The sequence below is a fragment of the Cololabis saira genome, unplaced genomic scaffold, assembly GCF_033807715.1.
Source record: "Cololabis saira isolate AMF1-May2022 unplaced genomic scaffold, fColSai1.1 scf137, whole genome shotgun sequence".
Lineage (NCBI taxonomy): Eukaryota > Metazoa > Chordata > Actinopteri > Beloniformes > Belonidae > Cololabis > Cololabis saira.
In genome coordinates this window covers 40,001-50,000 of record NW_026906301.1, presented here as the reverse complement: position 1 = coordinate 50,000, position 10,000 = coordinate 40,001, and the positions used below count along the sequence as shown (strand labels likewise).

At 40.7% G+C, this 10,000-nt stretch overlaps 21 non-coding genes across 21 annotated transcripts; all 21 read right to left on the bottom strand.

Moving 5' to 3' along the window:
- Nucleotides 1-97: 97 nt before the first annotated feature.
- Nucleotides 98-168, bottom strand: trnag-gcc (transfer RNA glycine (anticodon GCC)). Its single transcript has one exon. It is a non-coding gene; the product is annotated as a tRNA-Gly (tRNA).
- A 240-nt stretch (nucleotides 169-408) lies between these two features.
- Nucleotides 409-479, bottom strand: trnag-gcc (transfer RNA glycine (anticodon GCC)). Its single transcript has one exon. It is a non-coding gene; the product is annotated as a tRNA-Gly (tRNA).
- A 549-nt stretch (nucleotides 480-1,028) lies between these two features.
- On the bottom strand, nucleotides 1,029-1,099 carry trnag-gcc (transfer RNA glycine (anticodon GCC)). The gene has a single exon. It is a non-coding gene; the product is annotated as a tRNA-Gly (tRNA).
- Nucleotides 1,100-1,624: 525 nt separating this feature from the next.
- On the bottom strand, nucleotides 1,625-1,695 carry trnag-gcc (transfer RNA glycine (anticodon GCC)). The gene has a single exon. It is a non-coding gene; the product is annotated as a tRNA-Gly (tRNA).
- A 241-nt stretch (nucleotides 1,696-1,936) lies between these two features.
- Nucleotides 1,937-2,007, bottom strand: trnag-gcc (transfer RNA glycine (anticodon GCC)). Its single transcript has one exon. It is a non-coding gene; the product is annotated as a tRNA-Gly (tRNA).
- Nucleotides 2,008-2,250: 243 nt separating this feature from the next.
- trnag-gcc (transfer RNA glycine (anticodon GCC)) lies at nucleotides 2,251-2,321 on the bottom strand. Its single transcript has one exon. It is a non-coding gene; the product is annotated as a tRNA-Gly (tRNA).
- A 238-nt stretch (nucleotides 2,322-2,559) lies between these two features.
- Nucleotides 2,560-2,630, bottom strand: trnag-gcc (transfer RNA glycine (anticodon GCC)). Its single transcript has one exon. It is a non-coding gene; the product is annotated as a tRNA-Gly (tRNA).
- Nucleotides 2,631-2,870: 240 nt separating this feature from the next.
- trnag-gcc (transfer RNA glycine (anticodon GCC)) lies at nucleotides 2,871-2,941 on the bottom strand. The gene has a single exon. It is a non-coding gene; the product is annotated as a tRNA-Gly (tRNA).
- Nucleotides 2,942-3,180: 239 nt separating this feature from the next.
- Nucleotides 3,181-3,251, bottom strand: trnag-gcc (transfer RNA glycine (anticodon GCC)). The gene has a single exon. It is a non-coding gene; the product is annotated as a tRNA-Gly (tRNA).
- Nucleotides 3,252-3,800: 549 nt separating this feature from the next.
- trnag-gcc (transfer RNA glycine (anticodon GCC)) lies at nucleotides 3,801-3,871 on the bottom strand. The gene has a single exon. It is a non-coding gene; the product is annotated as a tRNA-Gly (tRNA).
- Nucleotides 3,872-4,707: 836 nt separating this feature from the next.
- Nucleotides 4,708-4,778, bottom strand: trnag-gcc (transfer RNA glycine (anticodon GCC)). Its single transcript has one exon. It is a non-coding gene; the product is annotated as a tRNA-Gly (tRNA).
- An 862-nt stretch (nucleotides 4,779-5,640) lies between these two features.
- On the bottom strand, nucleotides 5,641-5,711 carry trnag-gcc (transfer RNA glycine (anticodon GCC)). Its single transcript has one exon. It is a non-coding gene; the product is annotated as a tRNA-Gly (tRNA).
- Nucleotides 5,712-5,950: 239 nt separating this feature from the next.
- trnag-gcc (transfer RNA glycine (anticodon GCC)) lies at nucleotides 5,951-6,021 on the bottom strand. Its single transcript has one exon. It is a non-coding gene; the product is annotated as a tRNA-Gly (tRNA).
- A 240-nt stretch (nucleotides 6,022-6,261) lies between these two features.
- trnag-gcc (transfer RNA glycine (anticodon GCC)) lies at nucleotides 6,262-6,332 on the bottom strand. The gene has a single exon. It is a non-coding gene; the product is annotated as a tRNA-Gly (tRNA).
- A 237-nt stretch (nucleotides 6,333-6,569) lies between these two features.
- trnag-gcc (transfer RNA glycine (anticodon GCC)) lies at nucleotides 6,570-6,640 on the bottom strand. The gene has a single exon. It is a non-coding gene; the product is annotated as a tRNA-Gly (tRNA).
- Nucleotides 6,641-6,881: 241 nt separating this feature from the next.
- Nucleotides 6,882-6,952, bottom strand: trnag-gcc (transfer RNA glycine (anticodon GCC)). The gene has a single exon. It is a non-coding gene; the product is annotated as a tRNA-Gly (tRNA).
- Nucleotides 6,953-7,195: 243 nt separating this feature from the next.
- On the bottom strand, nucleotides 7,196-7,266 carry trnag-gcc (transfer RNA glycine (anticodon GCC)). The gene has a single exon. It is a non-coding gene; the product is annotated as a tRNA-Gly (tRNA).
- Nucleotides 7,267-7,504: 238 nt separating this feature from the next.
- trnag-gcc (transfer RNA glycine (anticodon GCC)) lies at nucleotides 7,505-7,575 on the bottom strand. The gene has a single exon. It is a non-coding gene; the product is annotated as a tRNA-Gly (tRNA).
- Nucleotides 7,576-7,815: 240 nt separating this feature from the next.
- On the bottom strand, nucleotides 7,816-7,886 carry trnag-gcc (transfer RNA glycine (anticodon GCC)). The gene has a single exon. It is a non-coding gene; the product is annotated as a tRNA-Gly (tRNA).
- A 549-nt stretch (nucleotides 7,887-8,435) lies between these two features.
- Nucleotides 8,436-8,506, bottom strand: trnag-gcc (transfer RNA glycine (anticodon GCC)). Its single transcript has one exon. It is a non-coding gene; the product is annotated as a tRNA-Gly (tRNA).
- Nucleotides 8,507-9,034: 528 nt separating this feature from the next.
- trnag-gcc (transfer RNA glycine (anticodon GCC)) lies at nucleotides 9,035-9,105 on the bottom strand. The gene has a single exon. It is a non-coding gene; the product is annotated as a tRNA-Gly (tRNA).
- Nucleotides 9,106-10,000: the final 895 nt, after the last annotated feature.

Genomic DNA, 10,000 nt, shown 5'->3' with positions numbered 1-10,000 from the left:
GCAAAACCTGAATTCACACTAATATTGTAAGTGACGGTGTTCACTCTCAGTATCATATATAAAAGCAGCAGCAGAACTAAGCAGAAAAACTTGTGTTTGCATTGGCCGGGAATCGAACCCGGGCCTCCCGCGTGGCAGGCGAGAATTCTACCACTGAACCACCAATGCTTGTGAGCAGAGATTTTTTGCCCATTTTTTTTTTTTTTTTTGCAATTTGTGATCACAAAAACTATCAACTATTCGGTTTCATCACCAGGCAAAATTCACGTCCAATTTGCAGACTTTGTCATGAAATTGTGCCAGTTTCAAGTGCAAAACCTGAATTCACACTAATATTGTAAGTGACGGTGTTCACTCTCAGTATCATATATAAAAGCAGCAGCAGAACTAAGCAGAAAAACTTGTCTTTGCATTGGCCGGGAATCGAACCCGGGCCTCCCGCGTGGCAGGCGAGAATTCTACCACTGAACCACCAATGCTTGTGAGCAGAGATTTTTTGCCCATTTTTTTTTTTTTTTTGCCATTTGTAATCACAAAGTCTATAAACTATTCGGTTTCATGACCCTGCAAAATTCACGTCCAATTTGCAGACTTTGTCATGAAATTGTGCCAGTTTCAAGTGCAAAACCTGAATTCACACTATTATTGTAAGGGACGGTTTCACTCTCAGTATCATATATAAAAGCAGCAGCAGAACTAAGCAGAAAAACTTGTGTTTGCATTGTCCGGGAATCGAACCCGGGCCTCCCGCGTGGCAGGCGAGAATTCTACCACTGAACCACCAATGCTTGTGAGCAGAGATTTTTTGCCCATTTTTTTTTTTTTTTTTGCAATTTGTGATCACAAAGACTATCAACTATTCGGTTTCATCACCCGGCAAAATTCACGTCCAATTTGCAGACTTTGTCATGAAATTGTGCCAGTTTCAAGTGCAAAACCTGAATTCACACTAATATTGTAAGTGACGGTGTTCACTCTCAGTATCATATATAAAAGCAGCAGCAGAACTAAGCAGAAAAACTTGTGTTTGCATTGGCCGGGAATCGAACCCGGGCCTCCCGCGTGGCAGGCGAGAATTCTACCACTGAACCACCAATGCTTGTGAGCAGAGATTTTTTGCCCATTTTTTTTTTTTTTTTTGCAATTTGTGATCACAAAGACTATAAACTATTCGGTTTCATCAACCGGCAAAATTCACGTCCAATTTGCAGACTTTGTCATGAAATTGTGCCAGTTTCAAGTGCAAAACCTGAATTCACACTAATATTGTAAGTGACGGTGTTCACTCTCAGTATCATATATAAAAGCAGCAGCAGAACTAAGCAGAAAAACTTGTGTTTGCATTGGCTGGGAATCGAACCCGGGCCTCCCGTGTGGCAGGCGAGAATTCTACCACTGAACCACCAATGCTTGTGAGCAGAGATTTTTTGCCCATTTTTTTTTTTTTTTTTGCACTATTCGGTTTCATCAACCGGCAAAATTCACGTCCAATTTGCAGACTTTGTCATGAAATTGTGCCAGTTTCAAGTGCAAAACCTGAATTCACACTAATATTGTAAGTGACGGTGTTCACTCTCAGTATCATATATAAAAGCAGCAGCAGAACTAATCAGAAAAACTTGTTTGCATTAGCCGGGAATCGAACCCGGGCCTCCCGCGTGGCAGGCGAGAATTCTACCACTGAACCACCAATGCTTGTGAGCAGAGATTTTTTGCCCATTTTTTTTTTTTTTTTTTGCAATTTGTGATCACAATGACTATAAACTATTCTGTTTCATCACCCGGCAAAATTCACATCCAATTTGCAGACTTTGTCATGAAATTGTGCCAGTTTCAAGTGCAAAACCTGAATTCACACCAATATTGTAAGTGACGGTGTTCACTCTCAGTATCATATATAAAAGCAGCAGCAGAACTAAGCAGAAAAACTTGTGTTTGCATTGGCCGGGAATCGAACCCGGGCCTCCCGCGTGGCAGGCGAGAATTCTACCACTGAACCACCAATGCTTGTGAGCAGAGATTTTTTGCCCATTTTTTTTTTTTTTTTTTTTGCAATTTGTTATCACAAAGACTATAAACTATTCGGTTTCATGACCCTGTAAAATTCACGTCCAATTTGCAGACTTTGTCATGAAATTGTGCCAGTTTCAAGTGCAATACCTGAATTCACACTAATATTGTAAGTGACGGTGTTCACTCTCAGTATCATATATAAAAGCAGCAGCAGAACTAAGCAGAAAAACTTGTGTTTGCATTGGCCGGGAATCGAACCCGGGCCTCCCGCGTGGCAGGCGAGAATTCTACCACTGAACCACCAATGCTTGTGAGCAGAGATTTTTTGCCCATTTTTTTTTTTTTTTGCAATTTGTTTTCACAAAGTCTATAAACTATTCGGTTTCATCACCCGGCAAAATTCATGTCCAATTTGCAGACTTTGTCATGAAATTGTGCCAGTTTCAAGTGCAATACCTGAATTCACACTAATATTGTAAGTGACGGTGTTCACTCTCAGTATCATATATAAAAGCAGCAGCAGAACTAAGCAGAAAAACTTGTGTTTGCATTGGCCGGGAATCGAACCCGGGCCTCCCGCGTGGCAGGCGAGAATTCTACCACTGAACCACCAATGCTTGTGAGCAGAGATTTTTTGCCCATTTTTTTTTTTTTTTTTGCAATTTGTAATCACAAAAACTATCAACTATTCGGTTTCATCACCAGGCAAAATTCACGTCCAATTTGCAGACTTTGTCATGAAATTGTGCCAGTTTCAAGTGCAAAACCTGAATTCACACTAATATTGTAAGTGACGGTGTTCACTCTCAGTATCATATATAAAAGCAGCAGCAGAACTAAGCAGAAAAACTTGTGTTTGCATTGGCCGGGAATCGAACCCGGGCCTCCCGCGTGGCAGGCGAGAATTCTACCACTGAACCACCAATGCTTGTGAGCAGAGATTTTTTGCCCATTTTTTTTTTTTTTTTGCCATTTGTAATCACAAAGTCTATAAACTATTCGGTTTCATGACCCTGCAAAATTCACGTCCAATTTGCAGACTTTGTCATGAAATTGTGCCAGTTTCAAGTGCAAAACCTGAATTCACACTAATATTGTAAGTGACGGTGTTCACTCTCAGTATCATATATAAAAGCAGCAGCAGAACTAAGCAGAAAAACTTGTGTTTGCATTGGCCGGGAATCGAACCCGGGCCTCCCGCGTGGCAGGCGAGAATTCTACCACTGAACCACCAATGCTTGTGAGCAGAGATTTTTTGCCCATTTTTTTTTTTTTTTTGCCATTTGTAATCACAAAGTCTATAAACTATTCGGTTTCATGACCCTGCAAAATTCACGTCCAATTTGCAGACTTTGTCATGAAATTGTGCCAGTTTCAAGTGCAAAACCTGAATTCACACTAATATTGTAAGTGACGGTGTTCACTCTCAGTATCATATATAAAAGCAGCAGCAGAACTAATCAGAAAAACTTGTTTGCATTAGCCGGGAATCGAACCCGGGCCTCCCGCGTGGCAGCCGAGAATTCTACCACTGAACCACCAATGCTTGTGAGCAGAGATTTTTTGCCCATTTTTTTTTTTTTTTTTTGCAATTTGTAATCACAATGACTATAAACTATTCTGTTTCATGACCCTGCAAAATTCACGTCCAATTTGCAGACTTTGTCATGAAATTGTGCCAGTTTCAAGTGCAAAACCTGAATTCACACTAATATTGTAAGTGACGGTGTTCACTCTCAGTATCATATATAAAAGCAGCAGCAGAACTAAGCAGAAAAACTTGTGTTTGCATTGGCCGGGAATCGAACCCGGGCCTCCCGCGTGGCAGGCGAGAATTCTACCACTGAACCACCAATGCTTGTGAGCAGAGATTTTTTGCCCATTTTTTTTTTTTTTTTGCCATTTGTAATCACAAAGTCTATAAACTATTCGGTTTCATGACCCTGCAAAATTCACGTCCAATTTGCAGACTTTGTCATGAAATTGTGCCAGTTTCAAGTGCAAAACCTGAATTCACACTATTATTGTAAGGGACGGTTTCACTCTCAGTATCATATATAAAAGCAGCAGCAGAACTAAGCAGAAAAACTTGTGTTTGCATTGTCCGGGAATCGAACCCGGGCCTCCCGCGTGGCAGGCGAGAATTCTACCACTGAACCACCAATGCTTGTGAGCAGAGATTTTTTGCCCATTTTTTTTTTTTTTTTTTGCAATTTGTGATCACAAAGACTATCAACTATTCGGTTTCATCACCCGGCAAAATTCACGTCCAATTTGCAGACTTTGTCATGAAATTGTGCCAGTTTCAAGTGCAAAACCTGAATTCACACTAATATTGTAAGTGACGGTGTTCACTCTCAGTATCATATATAAAAGCAGCAGCAGAACTAAGCAGAAAAACTTGTGTTTGCATTGGCTGGGAATCGAACCCGGGCCTCCCGCGTGGCAGGCGAGAATTCTACCACTGAACCACCAATGCTTGTGAGCAGAGATTTTTTGCCCATTTTTTTTTTTTTTTTTTGCACTATTCGGTTTCATCAACCGGCAAAATTCACGTCCAATTTGCAGACTTTGTCATGAAATTGTGCCAGTTTCAAGTGCAAAACCTGAATTCACACTAATATTGTAAGTGACGGTGTTCACTCTCAGTATCATATATAAAAGCAGCAGCAGAACTAATCAGAAAAACTTGTTTGCATTAGCCGGGAATCGAACCCGGGCCTCCCGCGTGGCAGGCGAGAATTCTACCACTGAACCACCAATGCTTGTGAGCAGAGATTTTTTGCCCATTTTTTTTTTTTTTTTTTGCAATTTGTGATCACAATGACTATAAACTATTCTGTTTCATCACCCGGCAAAATTCACATCCAATTTGCAGACTTTGTCATGAAATTGTGCCAGTTTCAAGTGCAAAACCTGAATTCACACCAATATTGTAAGTGACGGTGTTCACTCTCAGTATCATATATAAAAGCAGCAGCAGAACTAAGCAGAAAAACTTGTGTTTGCATTGGCCGGGAATCGAACCCGGGCCTCCCGCGTGGCAGGCTAGAATTCTACCACTGAACCACCAATGCTTGTGAGCAGAGATTTTTTGACCATTTTTTTTTTTTTTTTTGCAATTTGTTTTCACAAAGACTATAAGCTATTCGGTTTCATGACCCTGCAAAATTCACGTCCAATTTGCAGACTTTGTCATGAAATTGTGCCAGTTTCAAGTGCAAAACCTGAATTCACACTAATATTGTAAGTGACGGTGTTCACTCTCAGTATCATATATAAAAGCAGCAGCAGAACTAAGCAGAAAAACTTGTGTTTGCATTGGCCGGGAATTGAACCCGGGCCTCCCGCGTGGCAGGCGAGAATTCTACCACTGAACCACCAATGCTTGTGAGCAGAGATTTTTTGCCCATTTTTTTTTTTTTTTTGCAATTTGTAATCACAAAGTCTATAAACTATTCGGTTTCATCACCCGGCAAAATTCATGTCCAATTTGCAGACTTTGTCATGAAATTGTGCCAGTTTCAAGTGCAAAACCTGAATTCACACTAATATTGTAAGTGACGGTGTTCACTCTCAGTATCATATATAAAAGCAGCAGCAGAACTAAGCAGAAAAACTTCTGTTTGCATTGGCCGGGAATCGAACCCGGGCCTCCCGCGTGGCAGGCGAGAATTCTACCACTGAACCACCAATGCTTGTGAGCAGAGATTTTTTGCCCATTTTTTTTTTTTTTTTGCAATTTGTAATCACAAAGACTATCAACTATTCGGTTTCATCACCCGGCAAAATTCACGTCCAATTTGCAGACTTTGTCATGAAATTGTGCCAGTTTCAAGTGCAAAACCTGAATTCACACTAATATTGTAAGTGATGGTGTTCACTCTCAGTATCATATATAAAAGCAGCAGCAGAACTAAGCAGAAAAACTTGTGTTTGCATTGGCCGGGAATCGAACCCGGGCCTCCCGCGTGGCAGGCGAGAATTCTACCACTGAACCACCAATGCTTGTGAGCAGAGATTTTTTGCCCATTTTTTTTTTTTTTTTTGCAATTTGTAATCACAAAGACTATCAACTATTCGGTTTCATCACCCGGCAAAATTCACGTCCAATTTGCAGACTTTGTCATGAAATTGTGCCAGTTTCAAGTGCAAAACCTGAATTCACACTAATATTGTAAGTGACGGTGTTCACTCTCAGTATCATATATAAAAGCAGCAGCAGAACTAATCAGAAAAACTTGTGTTTGCATTAGCCGGGAATCGAACCCGGGCCTCCCGCGTGGCAGGCGAGAATTCTACCACTGAACCACCAATGCTTGTGAGCAGAGATTTTTGCCCATTTTTTTTTTTTTTTTTGCAATTTGTAATCACAAAGACTATAAACTATTCGGTTTCATGACCCGGCAAAATTCACTTCCAATTTGCAGACTTTGTCATGAAATTGTGCCAGTTTCAAGTGCAAAACCTGAATTCACACTAATATTGTAAGTGACGGTGTTCACTCTCAGTATCATATATAAAAGCAGCAGCAGAACTAATCAGAAAAACTTGTTTGCATTAGCCGGGAATCGAACCCGGGCCTCCCGCGTGGCAGGCGAGAATTCTACCACTGAACCACCAATGCTTGTGGGCAGAGATTTTTTGCCCATTTTTTTTTTTTTTTTTTGCAATTTGTGATCACAATGACTATAAACTATTCTGTTTCATCACCCGGCAAAATTCACATCCAATTTGCAGACTTTGTCATGAAATTGTGCCAGTTTCAAGTGCAAAACCTGAATTCACACCAATATTGTAAGTGACGGTGTTCACTCTCAGTATCATATATAAAAGCAGCAGCAGAACTAAGCAGAAAAACTTGTGTTTGCATTGGCCGGGAATCGAACCCGGGCCTCCCGCGTGGCAGGCGAGAATTCTACCACTGAACCACCAATGCTTGTGAGCAGAGATTTTTTGCCCATTTTTTTTTTTTTTTTTTTTGCAATTTGTTATCACAAAGACTATAAACTATTCGGTTTCATGACCCTGTAAAATTCACGTCCAATTTGCAGACTTTGTCATGAAATTGTGCCAGTTTCAAGTGCAATACCTGAATTCACACTAATATTGTAAGTGACGGTGTTCACTCTCAGTATCATATATAAAAGCAGCAGCAGAACTAAGCAGAAAAACTTGTGTTTGCATTGGCCGGGAATCGAACCCGGGCCTCCCGCGTGGCAGGCGAGAATTCTACCACTGAACCACCAATGCTTGTGAGCAGAGATTTTTTGCCCATTTTTTTTTTTTTTTGCAATTTGTTTTCACAAAGTCTATAAACTATTCGGTTTCATCACCCGGCAAAATTCATGTCCAATTTGCAGACTTTGTCATGAAATTGTGCCAGTTTCAAGTGCAATACCTGAATTCACACTAATATTGTAAGTGACGGTGTTCACTCTCAGTATCATATATAAAAGCAGCAGCAGAACTAAGCAGAAAAACTTGTGTTTGCATTGGCCGGGAATCGAACCCGGGCCTCCCGCGTGGCAGGCGAGAATTCTACCACTGAACCACCAATGCTTGTGAGCAGAGATTTTTTGCCCATTTTTTTTTTTTTTTTTGCAATTTGTAATCACAAAAACTATCAACTATTCGGTTTCATCACCAGGCAAAATTCACGTCCAATTTGCAGACTTTGTCATGAAATTGTGCCAGTTTCAAGTGCAAAACCTGAATTCACACTAATATTGTAAGTGACGGTGTTCACTCTCAGTATCATATATAAAAGCAGCAGCAGAACTAAGCAGAAAAACTTGTGTTTGCATTGGCCGGGAATCGAACCCGGGCCTCCCGCGTGGCAGGCGAGAATTCTACCACTGAACCACCAATGCTTGTGAGCAGAGATTTTTTGCCCATTTTTTTTTTTTTTTTGCCATTTGTAATCACAAAGTCTATAAACTATTCGGTTTCATGACCCTGCAAAATTCACGTCCAATTTGCAGACTTTGTCATGAAATTGTGCCAGTTTCAAGTGCAAAACCTGAATTCACACTATTATTGTAAGGGACGGTTTCACTCTCAGTATCATATATAAAAGCAGCAGCAGAACTAAGCAGAAAAACTTGTGTTTGCATTGTCCGGGAATCGAACCCGGGCCTCCCGCGTGGCAGGCGAGAATTCTACCACTGAACCACCAATGCTTGTGAGCAGAGATTTTTTGCCCATTTTTTTTTTTTTTTTTGCAATTTGTGATCACAAAGACTATCAACTATTCGGTTTCATCACCCGGCAAAATTCACGTCCAATTTGCAGACTTTGTCATGAAATTGTGCCAGTTTCAAGTGCAAAACCTGAATTCACACTAATATTGTAAGTGACGGTGTTCACTCTCAGTATCATATATAAAAGCAGCAGCAGAACTAAGCAGAAAAACTTGTGTTTGCATTGGCCGGGAATCGAACCCGGGCCTCCCGCGTGGCAGGCGAGAATTCTACCACTGAACCACCAATGCTTGTGAGCAGAGATTTTTTGCCCATTTTTTTTTTTTTTTTTGCAATTTGTGATCACAAAGACTATAAACTATTCGGTTTCATCAACCGGCAAAATTCACGTCCAATTTGCAGACTTTGTCATGAAATTGTGCCAGTTTCAAGTGCAAAACCTGAATTCACACTAATATTGTAAGTGACGGTGTTCACTCTCAGTATCATATATAAAAGCAGCAGCAGAACTAAGCAGAAAAACTTGTGTTTGCATTGGCTGGGAATCGAACCCGGGCCTCCCGTGTGGCAGGCGAGAATTCTACCACTGAACCACCAATGCTTGTGAGCAGAGATTTTTTGCCCATTTTTTTTTTTTTTTTTTGCACTATTCGGTTTCATCAACCGGCAAAATTCACGTCCAATTTGCAGACTTTGTCATGAAATTGTGCCAGTTTCAAGTGCAAAACCTGAATTCACACTAATATTGTAAGTGACGGTGTTCACTCTCAGTATCATATATAAAAGCAGCAGCAGAACTAAGCAGAAAAACTTTTGTTTGCATTGGCCGGGAATCGAACCCGGGCCTCCCGCGTGGCAGGCGAGAATTCTACCACTGAACCACCAATGCTTGTGAGCAGAGATTTTTGCCCATTTTTTTTTTTTTTTTTGCAATTTGTAATCACAAAGACTATAAACTATTCGGTTTCATGACCCGGCAAAATTCACGTCCAATTTGCAGACTTTGTCATGAAATTGTGCCAGTTTCAAGTGCAAAACCTGAATTCACACTAAAATTGTAAGTGACGGTGTTCACTCTCAGTATCATATATAAAAGCAGCAGCAGAACTAATCAGAAAAACTTGTTTGCATTAGCCAGGAATCGAACCCGGGCCTCCCGCGTGGCAGCCGAGAATTCTACCACTGAACCACCAATGCTTGTGAGCAGAGATTTTTTGCCCATTTTTTTTTTTTTTTTTTGCAATTTGTAATCACAATGACTATAAACTATTCTGTTTCATCACCCGGCAAAATTCACGTCCAATTTGCAGACTTTGTCATGAAATTGTGCCAGTTTCAAGTGCAAAACCTGAATTCACACTATTATTGTAAGGGACGGTTTCACTCTCAGTATCATATATAAAAGCAGCAGCAGAACTAAGCAGAAAAACTTGTGTTTGCATTGTCCGGGAATCGAACCCGGGCCTCCCGCGTGGCAGGCGAGAATTCTACCACTGAACCACCAATGCTTGTGAGCAGAGATTTTTTGCCCATTTTTTTTTTTTTTTTTTGCAATTTGTGATCACAAAGACTATCAACTATTCGGTTTCATCACCCGGCAAAATTCACGTCCAATTTGCAGACTTTGTCATGAAATTGTGCCAGTTTCAAGTGCAAAACCTGAATTCACACTAATATTGTAAGTGACGGTGTTCACTCTCAGTATCATATATAAAAGCAGCAGCAGAACTAAGCAGAAAAACTTGTGTTTGCATTGGCTGGGAATCGAACCCGGGCCTCCCGTG